Raw genomic sequence first — 19700 nt, 5'->3', positions numbered from 1 at the left:
TATTATTTAGGAAGTAATTAATTATTAGGTTTATGATGGTATTATTAAGTTAGTAATTAATTAATGATATATATTTTAAAGAAAAAAGTTATTTTTTTCCTTTCTCGATTTACCTTGTGATGGGCTAATAATTTTTTTTTTATATCCATTAATTGTTTATGAATTTGTTAATATCACAAATTTAAAAAATTATTGAATAATCATATATTAAACAAAAAAAAAAATCAATACTAATACTACTAAAGATAATTGAAGCATGTGTTCCATCCCAACTAAAAGCTTAAACTGATAGTTGGATTGCACATTAATGGCTATATGCTCACAAAGGTCAATTTAATAAAAATAAAAATCAAATTTCGGAGGACAACTAGTATTTTAAAAGAATTTGTTATGCTAATGTTTTAAATTCTCAAATATATTTTAAACAAAAAATAATACATATGGGAGACCAGATTTTTAAAGCAGTAGTAAATTCTGAAAATGTGCAACTTTGTAGAGTTTGACCAGCCAATAAAAAATAGCCATGTGGCATGAGTGTTTGACTTAGGGTAAGATTGTACAACAATTAAATAGAAGACATTTATTTTGTGCCTAGTGGCTAAAGATAGAACTTTCTAACGGAACAAAAATGTTAATAGCCACTAATGCCTATCTACCCAACATGCTATTGCTGCCACTCTATCTTCCTTAAATTGCCTTTAAGATCTAATCAAATATTGCGAACTGTATAACTCATTTAGTTCAAATTATATATTCAACGATTTCACACTATCTAAAATATTTCAAATTTGTAATATTTATAAAAACAACTTACCATTTTCCCCGTATTTTTAATAACTTTCAATCACTGATTTACTTAGATGGATGCATGGATCATATTAGCTATATATATAGAGAGAGAGGATGATTCTTGAGAATTACCATTGAGTACATGAGAATCAATATGGTGCATTAAAAAAAAAATCTAAAAATGAAATTAGTTGGGAGAATTCAACATACATTTGCGTGTACATATGAAGCATGTCCATGAAAAGGGCGGTTCTTATATGATCTCTATTGAAGTATATCTTATACTCCATATTGAAGAATTGAAGAGAAAATAAATGGGTCTACGCCAAACACATTGTCCTCAGATGGTACCTCTGTGACTTCTTTTGAGGAAAGGTCATAGGATCGAACCTCGGTAGTGGGGTGTTGATTCTTTGGGCTGTAATAGTTGAGATAGTATAGAACAAATACTATATTGCAATGGAGTCAATAGTATTAGAAAAAAAAAAAAGTCTACATTGCTAGAGTTTATTTTAGTATAGTAACATTTTTAACTTTGATTTAATCCACTTTTAGATCTCAACTTAAAAAAAAAAAAATGCTTTCAAGTAAGATTTGTTTCGCAATAGAAAATGATAGGACTTAGTTCCTTTATTTGATCATGTTGACTCTTGCCCTTCAACGTCATCTAATGGAGTTGTACTTATACGCAATGCGCCTTCAGTCCCGCCTGCGGTTGTGCAACCCATTGTTGAGATTCCACAAGCTGTTGAAACTCAATCATTGGAAGAACAAGTTCAGGACTTACAGCAACCTCCTGAGCTAGACTTTGAGCCAATGGTTGAACCAATTCAGGATTTTCAGCAAGATCCTGAACCCGCACAGACCGAAATTGAACCAATCCAAGAACTACATCCAGTTCCTGAAGAGGTAGTTGCGCCACAACCTTCACAAGGTACTGGTGTTCCAACATTAAGACGGTCTACTCGGGTAAAGCGTTCAGCAGTTCCTAGCTATTATGTATCGTATCTACAAGAATCTGACATTGGAGCTGAAAATGATCCCATAACGTTTTCACAAGCTACGAATTGTGCACAGTCCGATTTGTGGTTAGAAGCCATGAAAGATGAAATGAATTCCATGAAGAGTAATGGAGTTTGGAACCTTGTTGAGTTACCTAATGGGGCCAAGCCGATTGGCTGTAAATGGGTATTTAAAACCAAAAGAGACTCATTAGGTAACATTGAGAGGTACAAGGCCAGACTCGTTGCTAAGGGATTCACTCAAAAAGAAGAAATTGATTACAAGGAGACCTTTTCTCCTGTATCAAAGAAAGATTCTCTTCGAATCATTCTGGCTTTGGTTGCACACTTTAATCTTGAGTTGCAACAAATGGATGTGAAAACCGCGTTTCTAAATGGTGATCTAGAAGAAGAAGTTTATATGAAACAACCTGAAGGTTTCTCTTCTAGAGGTGGTGAGGATTTGGTGTGTAGGCTTAGGAAGTCCATATACGGTTTAAAACAAGCATCCCGTCAGTGGTATATTAAGTTTGACGGGGTCATTTCATCATTTGGTTTTGTTGAAAGTCCCTTAGATCCTTGTATATACCAGAAAGTTAGTGGGAGCAAAATCTGTTACCTTGTTTTATATGTGGATGATATCCTACTCGCCACTAATGAGGTGGGGATGCTTCGTGACGTGAAACAGTTCCTTTCCAAAAACTTTGATATGAAAGATATGGGTGAAGCATCTTATGTCATTGGCATAAAGATTCATAGGGATAGGTCCCGGGGCATACTGGGTCTATCGCAGGAAACCTATATTAACAAAGTTTTGGAAAGGTTTCGGATGAAAAACTGTTTACCGAATGTTGCTCCCATTGCAAAAGGGGATAAGTTTAGTTTGGACCAATGTCCTAAGAACGAGTTGGAGACGGAGCGTATGAAGGATGTTCCATATGCTGAAGCGGTTGGATGTCTCGGCTATATTCAAGTTTGTACAAGGCCCGACATTGCCTTTGCCGTTGGTATGTTAGGGCGGTACTTGCATAATCCAGGCTTAGACCACTGGGGAGCTGTGAAGAGAGTTCTGAGGTATCTCCAAGGTACTAAAGATTTCAAGTTGGGTTTTAGGCAGACGGACATCCTCGATGTTGTTGGTTATTCTGATGCGGACTTCGCTGGCTGTGTTGATTCTCGGAGATCGACTTCCGGGTACGTCTTCATATTGGCTGGTGGGGCAATTTCATGGAGAAGTGTTAAACAATCCTTAATAACCACTTCTACCATGGAAGCCGAGTTCGTGTCCTGTTTTGAGGCTACTTCGCAAGGTGTGTGGCTCAAGAATTTCATCTCCGGGCTTAGAATTATGAATTCTATATCTAAGCCACTGAAAGTTTATTGTGACAACTTAGCTGCAGTCTTCCTAACTAAGAACGAAAAATGTGGGAGTCGAAGTAAACACATTGACATCAAGTTCTTAGCCATTAGGGAGCGTGTCAAGAATAAAGTTGTATTCATTGAACACATTAATACTGAGTTGATGCTAGCAGATCCCTTGACTAAAGGCATGCCTCCGTCTAAATTCAAGGATCTGATTCAGAAAATGGGACTTTCGTCCACTTTGTAATTTGTATATACATTCAGTTTAATAATGAAATTCTTTTGCACTTAAGTTTTTTTTTCTTCAGATACTTCAGATATTTTCTTTGAGTGTGTACACAATTCAGTTTATCTCAATAAGAAAATATACTTCAGTGGACTTGAAATGAACATATGGTTTGTTTCATTAAGTTTGATTACCTAAAGGACTCAATGACAGTTTGCATTTGATCATAATGGATATTACTTGCGCTAAGGAGGACATGTCATTATGGTTGGTGTAAATCTTGTTCTTGGGTTCCGTATTTGCACCAAGTGGGAGAATGTAACGTTTTCCTTATGTATTATTATTATTATTATTAAGTTTATTATATAATAACAATAATATTTAAGTGGTGCAAATCAATAGGCTGACTAAGTATTAGAACTTAGTCAGCATTAGGTAATTAGTTACCTACATTGATGGGATGTAGGTTATTTAGACTCCCAAGTCCTCTCACTGCTCAGTTGACGTATCATACACCATCTAAAGTCACTGAGAGAAGTGAGAGAAACACAATTAAAACCTACGGAGATTTTACAGCAGCCCGAGGAACTTCTGCTCATCAGACCACGAGTCCCTGGTGATCAAGATCTAAAGCTATGGCTGGAGGTTGGTAATCTAAACTCTATTTTAATAGCCACGTATTTATTAATTGTCACGTGGATTATGTGCTTACATTTATACTATTATAAATACAATTCAACTTTTTAAGGAGTTTGAGTTGTATGACATAGAAGCACTCTCTCTTAAGTGCACGAGAAGGGGAGTGGGTGTGCAAATAAAATCTCAAAATGACTTTTGAAAGTTTGAACCCATGTGCACTGCACCCACGAAATGGTCATCTAAAAATTGGCAGCTAGAAATGGCTAAGATAGTAAGATCTATACTGAGAATTTAATCTGTAATGGTTGAAGTGTTATTTTGGATTTGAATGCATAAATTCTTATTACTCAAATTCTCCTTATATATAAGAAAATTTGTAGCATCATCGTTTTACACCAATAAAAATTTTAAGCTTTATTTTTCCTACACACAAGCCCCGCCTTGAGGGTGGGTGAGCTGACAATAGTTATGTTGTGGAAACGTATTTACCATGTGTATGGTGAACACAGTGGTAGATTCATAATTTTTTTTTTTTTGAAAACGTAGATTCATAATTTTGTTTTTTATTTGTTGTTAATGGGATAAATTCATAATTTCTAAACTGTAGATTCATAATTTCTATACTGTAGATTCATAATATTTATATTGTAGATTCATAATTTCTATACTGTAGATTCATAATTTCTGTACTGTAGATTCATAATTTCTGTACTGTAGATTCATAATTTCTGTAATGTAGATTCATAATATCTGTAACAACAAATGAAAAACAAAATTATGAATCTACATTTTCAAAAAAAAAAAAAAATTATGAATCTACAGTATAGAAATTATGGATCTACTCTTGCGTTCACCATACGCATGGTGAACACGTTTCCACAGCATAATTTGCGGTGAGCTGGGCACCCACCCAAGGCCCAATGTTGGAAGGGATCTCCTAATTATTAAAAAAAAAATTCTTACATGAACAAAAATTTGAACCCACAACTTCAAAGTTATTATTTAACATTAAATTCACTTAACCATTACAACCATTTAATATAATAATTCAATTGATACATAAATAAGTTTAATGGACACTTATCAAAGGCTAGTTCAAGGAGTTTTTTTTTTTTTTTTTTTTTTTTTTTTTTTTTTTTTTTAAGAGAAAATTATATGTTGACAAAAATTCAAAGTTATCTTTTAATTATTTTCAATTGACTCATACAATATTTTGAACTAAATAATGCAATATATGTAGACACACATTAACTTCATATATTAAGAGCCATTGTTTTTACTTTGCCTCGGACCTCTAAAATGGTAGAGTCAAACATGCCTGCATACTAAAAAATTTCTCTAAACCTTTCTACTTTCCAATAAAAGTTTGCATTTTACCTTTGTTCTAGTTCGTTGAATAGCATATTTGAGTGCTCAAATATACTGTTGTAATTCATTGTATCTGGGAAATTGGCGTTTCAACGCTCTAGCACTCTTGGGAGGAAGAGAATCGATTTTTAAAAAAAATGTGAGTATCACACGCCTTGAATTAATTGAGAAATTATCAAACTAATTGCTTGAGAAGTTTTTATTTCAAATATTTTGTGAAAAAATCATACTCAAAATAGTTAGATACAAAGTGGCTCAGTTGTCAATTTAAGGGCAACTGTTGAAGTATATATGTCTTACATTGAAAGATTACCAAAACAAAAAAGAAGTAAAATTTGTGATGTTAGGTGTTTATCAACCAAATTCAGTCTTTTAGTTTTGATTTAACTCAATAAATTCAATTTATATATAAATAGTACTTTTTTTTTTCTAGTCACCCCTTTTCATTCATATTTTTAATATACTAAAAGTAAATCATTTATATATTAAATGTACATTATTTAATAGTATAGTCCACGTAACGGTATGTGCCATAATGACCTTATTCTCTAAATTATCCACTTTCCAGACAATAATCCCTTGCTTTCGGTGAGCAAGTTATACTTCATATGTTTTTATTTTACACTATTCTTTTCGTTATTGATTGATCATTAAGCCTGAGCGGAGACCCCTTTATCTTTTCGTTTTTTTTTTTTTCTTTTTCGTACCCAATCAATGCGAATCACTTCATAAGAGTAATACTTCATAAAAATACACTTTATACTTTTTCGTACTAAGCTTGACTTAAAGTTAGGAGTGCATTTTAGTTCACGAAATATGAGATTACTTTTTAAGAAATAATGCGAGATTATGAGAATGTAAAATATAATTACCTTGTATATTATCTTATTATTATTATTATTATTATTATTATTATTATTATTATTATTATTATTATTATTATTATTATAACAAAAGTTTCTCGCCTTTGCTGAATTATATCTTGGACCGCACGAATCCGTCTCCCAGTTCCTTAGCTTGATGAGGTAAATCGAGCCAATCTAACTACACAAGGAGCCCAACTCATACCCAAACCCCCATTGTACTATACCTTAGACCTCATGAACCCGTCCACCATGCCCATAAAGAGGTAAATCAAGTCAATCTAGACACACAAGAGGCAAATTATGCTATGGAATCGTGCCCAGCTTGCAAGGTGGACACGGTTCCAAAACTATTCATAATTATGAATATATAGTTCAAAAATTATGAACATATAGGTCTATAATTATGAACATAGAGTGTGAACATAATTATGAACATGTAGTTCTGTAATTATGAATATAGAGATTCAATAATTGTGAATATGAAGTTAAAAAATTATGAATATATAACTTTATAATTATGAACATATAGTTCAGTAATTATGAACATAGAATTCTGTAATTGTGAATATAGAGTTCAATAATTATGAATATGAAGTTCAAAAATTATAAACATATAGCTTTATAATTATGAACATATAGTTCAGTAATTATGAACATAGAACTGTATCCATCTTGCAAAGTGGACATGGTTCCACATCATAACGATTGCACACAAGGAGTTGAGTACAACCCAAACTCAAATCCAAACCCCCAATATTCGCGACAAGAAGTGAGACCTGCCCTAGTGCTAAAAGAAAATTTTAAGTTAGAGTTCTTATTCACTAGGCCAATCTCTTGGAGCTATTGTTATGTTTTTTTTTTAATTATTTATTTATTAGTATAAGGGTTCTTGATAAGTGCAAAATTGAATATTGAAAAGTAATTTAAGAATACCTAAGGAAAAAATTAAATCACATTAATTAATTCCAACATCACTTCAAAATTCTACGTGACGGTAATATAAAATACTGAGATAATCCTATAACTACTTGAACTAAACACACTTTTTTTTTTTTTTTTTTTTTTTTTTTTTTTTTTTTTTGTGAAAGAACTAAACATACCATAGATATTTCCAACTAGAAATTAAAGATTAGATTGTATAATTTAGAAAACTCGATACTCGAGTACTTAAATTTAGAAAACTTGATAGTCAAGTACTTAATACGAAATTGTTGTATAGTCAAACAATTAAAATTGAAATTAAATTTTTGGATTGAAAGTCAAGTACTTTACTGACACATTAAAATTGAAATAAAATATAATTCAGAAAACTTGATAGTCGAGTACTTAACTGACACATTAATGTCCGGACCAAAACTAGTCCACTTCAGAATGTTTACAAATTACAAACAACATTAACAAAAATTTAAATAAAGTGAAATATCTTATTCGAGAAAACCAAAACTAAAATTATAAAAAATTAATTAATTAAGCGTGTAATGTAATCGGTGAAAACTTCGTGGCTGTTTAACTGCTCTCCTTTGGCTGACTTATTTCGGAGCCCCCAAGATTAAATATTTAATTAATTCCTTAATTAATGTCTCTATTATATTATTATTATTGCCACATAAGAACAAAAACAACAATATCTTATACAGAGAGAGAGAATCGAATGAGTTTCGTGGACCGTCTAATTGTCCACATTACGTGCAAGGTGTGAATGAGAAAGAGACAACAAAAGGTATACTTATTTGTGACCATTTATTTGGAACCATTCACGTTAGTTTTTTAATATTTTAATTTTATGGGAATAAAAAAGAAAGAAAAATTAAAAAGAGTGGTTTATTCAATTCTATATTCTTAGTTTTATTCATTTTTCTCATGATGTGATGTAATTTTATTTATTTGAAAAAAATGGTGATGATGAGATATATAGTGTGTAAATTATAAAGATAATTATAGATCTGAGGAAAAATTGTAATTTATGTTACTTCATAATATGTCAATTATCAATGTCACTCTTAAATTCACTACTGGAAATTATGAAATTTTCGACCACCTGAAAATGATCTTCAATCAAGTTGAAAGTAAAAAGTGGTCGGAAATAGCAAGAAAGGTTTTTTCGGATACCAAAAGTGGTCGGAACAAGGCTTTCGACTTGATTTAAGATAACTTTTAGGTGGTCGAAAATTCTATAATTTCTAGCAGTGATTATTAGTGGTGTAAATGTTGCCCATCAATTTTTAAAAACGATACATATATTGGCCCTCCAATAGTGAAATGTCGCCCCTAAATTTTCCTCATCACGTACGGTACGGGAGGGGTAATATATACCGTTTTGAAAATTAAGGGGGCAACATTTACATCACTAATAATTCAAGAGTGACATTGACAATTGACATATTATTGAGGGGCATAAATTACAATTTTTTCCTAAATCTGATCAGTTTTAGAGTTTTTTTTGACTTTCCAAACTGAAGTTCGGGGTCAGTTTTTGATCATAGAAACATCATGCCAACCGTCATTGTCTTAATATCACATCGGTGCTCGACATATGTTAGAACCGACCAAAGCCACATGTAACCGTCCACCATGTCAGCATTGTTAACAAATTTTCGGAATGTGTTCCCTGCTACAATTTTATAAATATTGCGCTCCATCAATTTAAAGAGAGATTTGATTTCTTTAAGTCTAGTACATTTCTCAATCTATTCGAAGACTTCCGAGCTTACTTGTAACTTGAAATTGTAATATTTCATAGTGTGTATATATATCCTAGATTATTTATGCTATTAAAATGGAAAGTTGGAGAAAGAAAAATAAAGAATTTAAAAAAATAAGTGTTGGTAAACTTATTTTTTAAATTGAAAAATAAAAAATAAAAAAACGAAAAATAAAGAAAGAGAATATAAAATTGAAATAAATGCAAAAGAGTTTACGGGGTGCATGTAATTACAAATTGGTAATTTGATATACTTTCCCTTTTAGATTTTTTTTTTTTTTTCCTTCTTCTAAGCAAGTCATGTGGAGCAACAAGGAGCTCTCATGCAATATTGCACGCAATGAATCTTGCATACGGAGAAGACTGACATATTATATGATGAGTTTGAATGAAAATTCAGTACTCCATGTTATTTTTCATGTGTGATTTAGTTCACGAGATTTAACTCAAATTATTAATAATTAAAATTTTATTGCAATATTTAGTTTAATAATAGTGTATAAATCATATATATTTAAAAACTACATTAAACTACTATTATTAATTAAAATTTTCAAATTTAAAAATGATAAGATTATGTTCAAAAAAACAAATATAAAGAGTTTCTAGTATGGATATTTACTTTCAAACATATATATTGACTTTTTTTTTTTGAAATTAATAATAAATGTTTGGTTTGAAGCTCATCGTCTTAAAATTAAATTAGAACTTTTTGTTTGCTTGAATTTGATTTCAAATTAAAGTATTTGTTCCATCTCAATTAAAAGATTAAACTTACAATTAGACTCCAAACACACACAGAGTATATTTGACATTGAAACAAAAGCAAATGAATAAATATACTTGACGGGATAGTTGGATTGGTGCAACTCGAAGCGTTACCGATAAAACAATAATCATAGTTAAGAGTTAGAATAGTCAATAATAACGGTACGGAGTTGGGAGGCAACCTAACCCATTAATGTTAGAGTTACGTTGTTGCCATTAGTGCCAAGGCTATTGTGTTCGTTGGGCAACTAAATTAATTTAGAGTTAATCCAAGCAATTAATGTGAACTATTATATCCGTTGTTACAATGTAATATTTGTTTATATATACTTTTTCAACTCATTGAAGCACAAAGAGTCAATACCACTCACATTAGGGCTCGAACCATGACCTCCCATTTGGGAGAGTCACTTCGTGTCACTAGACTACAATATTAATTTTACGGTGTTACATTCAATTAATACTATCATTAGTGTTTTCATTGAGAGTCTGAGATCAAAATGACGTTGGGAATATATGAAAAAAAAAAAAAAAAAAAAAAACTCTTCTTAAAATAATGAATTAAAGATGGATGAAATTTCATTCATCTTTCCACTAAACTTCAGAGATTTGGAATTAATCTAGTTGCAAAATGACACCTTTTGGATGGCTTAATGTATGGACTCAAACAGCCAATCTTATCTACAAATATAAGGTAATTTGATAATATACTAAAATTATAAGAAGTATTTATATCATTTGATCAATCGATCAGTTGATTTGTCAAAACACGTTAGCTAGATATATATTAATTGACGTTGGACCTAGCTATCCAACTTGGGGTTGATTATATCCGAAGGTAAAATGCAAGAAACATTATGATGATTCCAAGTATTGTTTCTATGACATAATAAGATAATATATATGACATTTAATCTATTAGATGTAAAAATATGTTGCTCTAGATGTTTAGTGCATTCTTGGAAACGGATGCTCAGCAGATTATTGCACAAAGGCATATTGATAATAACCTGTCACCTTTTGGGCTAATTCTTCAAGATATTAATCATCTTATATCTGACAAATGTTTCTCTTTGTTTTGTCATGAGATCTGCTAATAGTATAGCTCATCTTTTAGCAAAAGATGCTAGTTTATTTCTAAGGGTCGGTTTTGGTGTGATACCGAACCTTCTTTTCTTTCGCATACTATTTGTAATGACTTAAGTTATATATGAAGTTTTGTTGTTTGGTTTTCAAAAAAAAAATGTTTAAATTAGTACATTCTAAGCCTTGTGCTCAGATAGCACCTCTGTGGCTCCTCTTGAGGGAAGGTCACAGGATTGAACCCCGGTGATAGAGTATTGGCTCTTTGTGCTGCATTAGTTAGAGAAAGTATAGAACAGAGCTGATAGTTGAATTGTACATTTATGTTTATATATTATATGCTCAACACATAGAATCGAAGTTTACCGAATACATATTCTCATATAATAATTATTTTTTTTCCTCGTCATCCAAAAAAAATAATACATACTTTAAAGTTGATGCAGATGCATGGAAAATAATTGGAACCAATGTTAACCTCGTAAGTTATTGACAGATGAAAGAAATGTGTCTCTTTAATTTGGTGGAGTATTAAATTCGGTGCTAAAGGAGAAAAGAAATGCGACCAATTCAAAGACGGTGCAGACTGCAGAATTCCTTAATAGATAATCTAATGTATGTCAACCTAGGAATTATCAAGAAGAATTATAGGATGGACATGAGAATTAGTATTTAATTACTCATAGAATCCAAATTAAAGACACAGATTAAGGTTGAATTGGCAAAATCTGTCACCAGAAAGTTAAATTATCAGAAATCTGCCGTTTGGCCAGGGTTATGAGCAGCTGAATAGTTGTCACAATTACTCTTCCAACACATCTTTCTGTCAGCTCGTTAATTAATTATTACATTCTCTTTTTCTATTTTCGAAAAGACGTAATTTAATTTTACAATTATCCCTCTCCCCATTAGAACCCAACTGTCAAATCCTGGCATCATTTGGAGGCTGACAACGGGCTGGAACAGTGGAACCTAATACTAAACATAATTTTACCAACATTATCTTGTTTCAATATGTCAATATTGTAGATGGATTTTTTTTTTTTTAAAACTTATCCCGCCCTACCGAATATGAATATCCACTCTCAGTTTTCAATTTTAGTTTAGTAATTCAGCTCACCTGATAAGTCCGACAATCCTAACTTTGGGTTAGGACCAACTCAATCCAAAAAAGAAAAAATTATTTTGTCAAAACCGATAAGTCCAATAGCTCTGCAGAGCTAACCCAAAATTCAACGAATTGTCCCAATTAATTAACATCCCTGAAACCAACTAGCCAGATGATTGAGTAACTGTCTAAATCATTTAATTTTGAATTTTCATACTAAATTTAATTGGTAAGGTATCAAAAATCAAAATCCACATTTAATGAAAAATTATAGAGTTAATAATATATTCATGATTAAGAAACTGAAATTGATATTGTTAAAAGTAAAATCATAATAGGGAGAAAGGTAGAAAGGGAGAATCATCTCTTGTATTCATCATCTCGGTATATCGGTATACATCATATATATAATCTATACAAATGACTGTTACAACAGTTACAAATCAAGTAATCAATGCCATAATAATGTCCATAAATAAGAATTTATAACACTCCTCCTTGGACATTATAACACCACGATCTTGCCTCATTAAAAACTTGCTAGGAAAACCCTGTGGGAAAAACCTAGACAAGAAAAGAGTACAATAGATAGTATGTTTAAATATATTCATGCCTCATTAAAAACTTCACTAGGAAAACCACGTGGGAAAAAACCTAGTTGAAGAAAAGAGTACATGATATATGTAAGAACATATATTGTATTGGTCGCCTCATTAAAAACCTTAACTTAAGAAAACCCTGTGGGAAAAACTTAGTTAAGGGAAAAAGAGTACAACCATAAGCCTTCAGGGCGCAAACCGCATAATCTTCAGGATTTTGGGGTTTGTCCAATAAGCAATTATTTTGCAACTTTTCCTCATTGTCATTACTATATCATACTCATGCCTCGTTAAAAACCACACTAGAAAACCCAATGGGAGAAAACTAGTGAGGAAAAGAGTACATGATATTTATGTATTTATGTGTTGCAAATAGTGCGCAACTGTTAGTCTTTTATGACTTAATCTTCAGGATTTTACATTCAATGTTTAATCTTCTGGATTGATTCGAGTAAATGTACTTCCAGTCTCCCCCTGAAGATAACAATCTTCAAGTTCTATATATATTTCAAATTTTTAAGAGATGGATTGGACAAATCTTCTGGATTGTCACTAGAGTAGTGTACAATAATCTTATGGCTCTTCTAGAGCTAATATAACATTTGTGCAACACAAGTGTTATTGTCATCATTTTGAACATTTAGGAAAATTCATTGTATAACCAGTTTGGACTTGGCATGGCGGGGATCAAACAAAATAGCCAGTACCCAAGTAGCCTATTAAAATAGTATCATGGTTTCTTACATACATGTCATTTCTTTGTATCTCGAAGATACTGGAGGATATGTTAATCATTATTCAAGTACTTCATTTGTAGGGGGGCACTAGATTTTGCTATCAATTTCATCGTAAATATGTTGCAATTATGGAACTTCTGGTTCTATAATGGTGCTCCAACGATAATGAAGTAAGGGACTTCGAGTCCAAAAAGGTTCCTTATCTGCTTCAGGAGATTATTAGGCAACCTTTAGTTTGATGAAAACATGACACTTATATGCATATAGACATGTGAAAAAGCATTTTTAGATGTAGGCTGACTGGTGTATATAAAAAAAAAAAAAAACTTCAAAGAAAAACTCGATCTTCAAGTCGAGATAATACTTATAGCTTTCACAAGCTTTTTGTTTCAAAAGTCTCAGTCTTTAAACATGAGCTGACATTATCAAGCTCTTTATATATATACCATAGATGTTTACACTATCAATCTTGACTGAGATAATAAGTAATAAATAAGTCCATTATCAACCCTTTATCGAGTACACAATGGTACATATTATTCCTTCAATGAGGATATTAACTCCATTCGTAACCCTTTAAAGAGTAAATAATGACACATAATAATACTTAAAAATCCTCATTTCGAGAATTATGATTCCATCAGGGATTTCTCAAGATAAATTTAACTGCATATCTAAATTTATTATTCTGCCAATTGTATTATGTAGCGGAACTTAATGCCATTTACCGTAGGAGAGTATATTTGATTAAAATCAATTAAAGGTCTCTGCGTGAACCCATAGGCTACAAACTCGTTGCATATCATATCACCTTGTTATTCTTACTTCTCTTTCATGCACACACCCATATGTAACCTTCAGGGTTAACGCTTAATGGTGTATTGTTATAAAGAGAATTTATTCATATTAGCGAGTCGAGCTATGCCTTAATTGCTCCTTTATATATTAAATAGTCATGGCACTTCTGGTGCCTAACTCTGGATCCAGATTATCATATAACGAGCAATTTGTAATGGCAATTGTGTTGTCGACAACTATAACCTTTTTGTAAAACTCCCATATTTGTAAAAGTAATGGCAATTTCTAAAACAAACAGATTTTAAACATTTTCCGAAGATATTTTGATCTGGTCGTTCCGCATCCCTAGTATTACGTTTGTTAGGTGCACCAATAAGTCTTACCAGGGTTTTTCGTCATCTGGACGAACGTCTGCAGGACATCGCTATTCAAGAGTGACAATATTTCTTTACTAGATCTAGTATTATGATCCATATCTCTTTCACCAATAGATCTCCTACACTTATAGTGTCAAGGAGTATAGATAGATATGTTTGGTCCAAGGATATGGGACCTAGTCACTTCTTTTATGATCATTATGATCAATAGATGTATTTGGCAGATTATTTGCTAAAATCGCAAATAGATTATCTTTTGAACTCCCAGTTCAATCTAACTAGTACATGGATTTAAATAATGAAGATGTTTTTATTCTTATGAAATTTCTTGGCATTCCAAAAAGCTACGGAGTAGTATATTATCTCCCCCTAATGCCGAGAAACAATCTTCATTAGGAATGCAGTCAACGTACCCAATTATATGTATTGATCCCCTATCATGGGCTTTCAGTATTTTAATCAATAGACGGAGGTTTCTTTGATAGCCCTTTTAGAGGTACGTTGTGGTGGTGATATAAAATAGAATGCGCAAAAAAAAAATAACGCAGATAGGAAAATGTTACTTCTGAAACCACGTACTAGGTGAAAAGGGGGGTATAGCAATCCTTGAGGGATTGATTTGTGATATGCATTGAGTTAGACTTGGGTAAAAAGAACTTGACTCATAGTAACGTCATAGCAATCCTTCAGGGATTGATGAGATATGTGGACCATTTTTGGTCAGGAATTTATCGTCACGTTTCATCCTAAAAATGGTGACTTAGAGAATTAAAATCCTTAAACTACCTTCTGGGCAAATAAATATACAAAACAATGAGGGCTATAAATTTAAATATCATATGCCCAAATCTCATGTCAAAAAGTTTCTATAGCAGAAACTAGCACTGTAAACATGTCATAGCCTTTAACTATTATCACATGCAAGCTAAGGTTTAGCAACGACAGGTGCAACCTAACCATATTGAGAATTCATGATATTGCCACACTTATAAATTGGGTGATGAATCTCAATAGCTATGGCCTATAGCAAATAATTAATTGCCAACAAGAAATAACAAAAGCTCTTATATGAGCCTAATCAAGAGATTATATGCTAAAAGTTGTCAATTAAAGAGAAGCATGCAATAGCATGTGATATAATTGTCCCTTATGTCTTGGACACTAAACTCTCAAATAAGTCATGCACATCCATTAAATAAAGAGTATCATGTTTGGTACACACAAGGCATGACATGACAAGAGATATTGTTTATTAATTCATAAATTAGAAAAATGAGAGAAGTACCGTTCGCCAAAGAATAATGAGCACATGTTTGTTGCCGGGCCCATTCATTCCTATTTCGGGGAGTCAAAAATAGCACTTTTCCAAGCAAGCTCTCATTTTATTTCATAGTTTCATATCAGCATGAAAACATCACAAAATAGCAAGATATACAAGCTGAAAACGGCAGAAAATTTTCAGAATTTTGACCTGGATTGCAGAATTTTCTGGGGGAAAACGGTAACACATTTTGACATAAAATTTGGCAGATATGTAATTCAGAAAGTCTAGAACGTACATAAAACTTTTCATATCAATCCAAGGTGTGGAAGTATTTTTTCTAAAAAATTTTCCCAACATTGCTCCAGGCAGAAAAATAATTGGCAGCACACTGCCAAAACTTTACAAATTTTTCTGGAATAACCAAAGAATATTTTTAACAAAATATTTTTACAGACATCAAATATCACGAGTCTAGGTTCTCCAGAAAATATTTCATGCCAAAAGGAGTTCAACAAGTATTTTTCACGAATTTAATTTTCAAACTGCGCCGGTCAGAATTTTCAAGCAGTGATTACTGTGTAAAAAAAAAACACAATTTGTTTATTTCAGGCAAACCAACATTATGCGAGTCAATTTTGACTTTTAGAAAGTATCATAGCATTAGAAATAGAAAATGCAAACTTCATTCATGAGCCATTAGGCACCTTAAAGATCAATCCCATTTGAGGTCTTCCAAACCTTATTAGAAAGTAGCCCAATAATGGCCAAATATATTGCCAAGTAGGGAAGATTTCAACTCAGAGAGTATATTCTCACAAAAAAATACTAAGTTTATGGTTTCTTTCAAAAAATTAAAAAAAATAACTCAAAACACTTAGTATATTTTTCATGTACTATTACTATAGTACAATACGACCATTGATAATGAGACCCGCATACACCAAATAGCATACAACAAATATCCTTTAGGGATTGACTTAGGGACTATAGATCTTTTTTAGATCAAATATCTAAATTGAGGATTTTGGACAAAATTACGGGTGACAGATAAAATTAGTGGTCTTGATTTACCTTCTGGGCAAAACTATATTTAGAATTCAGACTATGACCACTTGTTGATCAAAACAATCCTTCAGGGATTGTCCCATAATAAACAGTGGCTTTGATGTGCCTTCCGGGCTATCTCCCATTAAGATTTAAACACAAAGTGTTAATAAATCTTAATCTTTATGAGCTATAACAAATAATCCATTGACATTTTAAAAACCCATCATAACTACTCTTAATAGCAAATTCATAATTTCATTGAGTTCTGGCATGAGCCCGACCAGCTTACAGGCATGCATGCAATTCAACAGAACGCTATAAACTCTTTGTTAACCCAAATTAAAGAGTATACTAATAAGGCCATACATTATGATCAAAAAGAATATTCTCAGAACTCATTTAAAACTTGCTCATGAGGTTAAAACATGGTGACTATGATCATTGAAATAGCAGAGAGCACATCTTGCATAACGAGTTGCAGATTGAAATATATATATGACAACCACAAAGCAATTATCACCTCACCAAATTCAATGTCATCAGTGCACAACAAATATTGTGATGCTTCGTAAATGCTGTGCCAGTCAATTATCATTGCAAGATTAAAACAAAACCTCATATATATCATAAATCATATGCATACAGCCAACTAGTTCAATTAGAGTAGAGTGTTCTTCCCTTTTCTTTTAACGGAGACACCCCAAAAAAAATGCATATTCAAGGAAGTGGTTTCAAGATATTCATTCGAATAATCAACCATAATTAACAAAGGGAATATTAATTGTGACTGCCACTACATGCACAAAGCCCCTAATAAGGCACACAAAAAAAACACCTAATTTTAAGATGTTAAAGTGCATGCCATATATCTCACAATTAGAAAACAATTAACAAATGCCCATTGATAAAGCAATATATCTCATCATGTGAGCAAAAACTACAAAGCTTAAAAGGGCAGCTTAGCACCAGAAGGGAGATTTAACTACTGGATGAATTTCCCCAAATCAATGAATTTTTCTGAAATTCCAGAAGAACATCTTAACAAGGAGAAATCATAAACTTAAAGCTTGTTGACAGGCAAATTAATCATTGTAAGCGGCAAATTAATAAGGCACATACATGCTCCCAATAACAAGCTTCAGACATTGCAAGTGGCAAATTAATCATGAGACTTAATGAAACAAGGGTTGGCAATCTAAGAAAATTTTTACCTCAATAACATATATGCATAGTAGAAATTAATTATTGGACTCTAGCACCCTGGTAGACATCCTCCAGAGTCAGGCGGCAGATTACCAAAGATTCTTGAAGGCTCCCATCCATCATGTACTCCATTCAAACCGACAGCGCCTTGGACCTGAGTGAGTTGCCGCTGCATCACGGCCGTCATCCGCCAATCCAGTTCGCCGGGTCCGAGATGGCGGCTGTTGACAACGGTTCATCGCCCCCTATGTGCGATCAACAATCGGACCAATCGGCGGAAGACGTTGGTGGCTGATCAATAATCAAACCATCGGAGGAGGATCGCAGCAACGAGACAAGTCCATCCCTACCACTTGATCCTTGATCAACTGGTTGGATCGCCGGGAACGGCTTCGTCGATGAAGACCGTGATGATTTGTGAAGTGTCTCACCGGGTCAAGACTCGATCTGTGTTTCTTGACGGCGATCGATCACGAATGGGATGGTTGATCGCCGATGATTTGTGTAGGGGCTGATCGTCGACCCTTATGCGAGAGATCGCCTCCGGCGAGCATACATTCACGAATAATTAACCCATGATTTCTCCACTCCATATTCCTTCATAACCAAGACTTGTATCAATTCTTCCAATTCGAGAGCCACGCAGAGACAATCATCAATGATATATTCCCATTCCAAGGATTACACTACTTTCTCCACCGGGGATGGGCTGCTGTGTACTGTACAATCACTCGCTTCGGTCCACGGTAGGAGAGCTTAAAATCGGAGTCTTGTATGATGGAACGCCATTCTTTGCATACGCATTCACATTGGACCACAGCTTTTACCTCCAAGTTGAAAAGAATCTGGCGAATGATCTCAATTGGTATGTGATGAACTACTTCCATGTTCGATCGATGTATGGTGAATTGAATTGAGATAGAAGCGGAGAGGAGAGGTGACTGCGACATCTCACGATCGTACTCCCTCTGATCAAAGCCAATAATCCATTAGTAAAGCATCGTGCTGATAACGTGTTAAAAGTAAAATCATAATAGGGAGAAAGGTAGAAAGGGAGAATCATCTCTTGTATTCATCATCTCGGTATATCGGTATACATCATATATATAATCTATACAAATGACTGTTACAACAGTTACAAATCAAGTAATCAATGCCATAATAATGTCCATAAATAAGAATTTATAACAGATATTTCATTCTTCCAAGGTTGAACACTTGAACCCCAACTCTAAGGGACCCCCCACACCCCGATCCGACAAAGCATTTGGGATGACATTGATATTTCATATAAATGCTAATGTATTATCCCAAAAATTCTTATGTATTTATGTGTACATGCATGCAATAACTTCTCATTTTCAATATATATATATATATATATATATATATATATATATATATATATATAATTCAACTATCGTGCGGTTGTTCTATTAAAGAGAAAATTTCAATTTTGGTCCATTGACTATTACACATATGTTAATTGCAACACTTGACTATCAAAAATGTAAATTTAGTACCTTGACTATGCAATTTTTATCAATTTTGATCACGCCGGCCAAATTACCGGCCAAATGTGACCGGAAAATTTTTAAGTCAACAATTAAACTTAAATGGGAGGGCAAAATTGACATTTCATGTTGTCTTCTTCCTTCACTCTTCTCGTACTGCCGATCCAAGAACGCTGCCGCTTGTTCAGAAGTTTGCCGATGACCTGACGACGTGGTTCAATATATAAGTTCACGGAGTCGGTGATCAATA

This window comes from Ipomoea nil, unplaced genomic scaffold, assembly GCF_001879475.1.
Source record: "Ipomoea nil cultivar Tokyo-kokei standard unplaced genomic scaffold, Asagao_1.1 scaffold1576, whole genome shotgun sequence".
NCBI classification, from domain to species: Eukaryota; Viridiplantae; Streptophyta; class Magnoliopsida; order Solanales; family Convolvulaceae; genus Ipomoea; species Ipomoea nil.
This window is presented reverse-complemented; position numbering follows the sequence as displayed.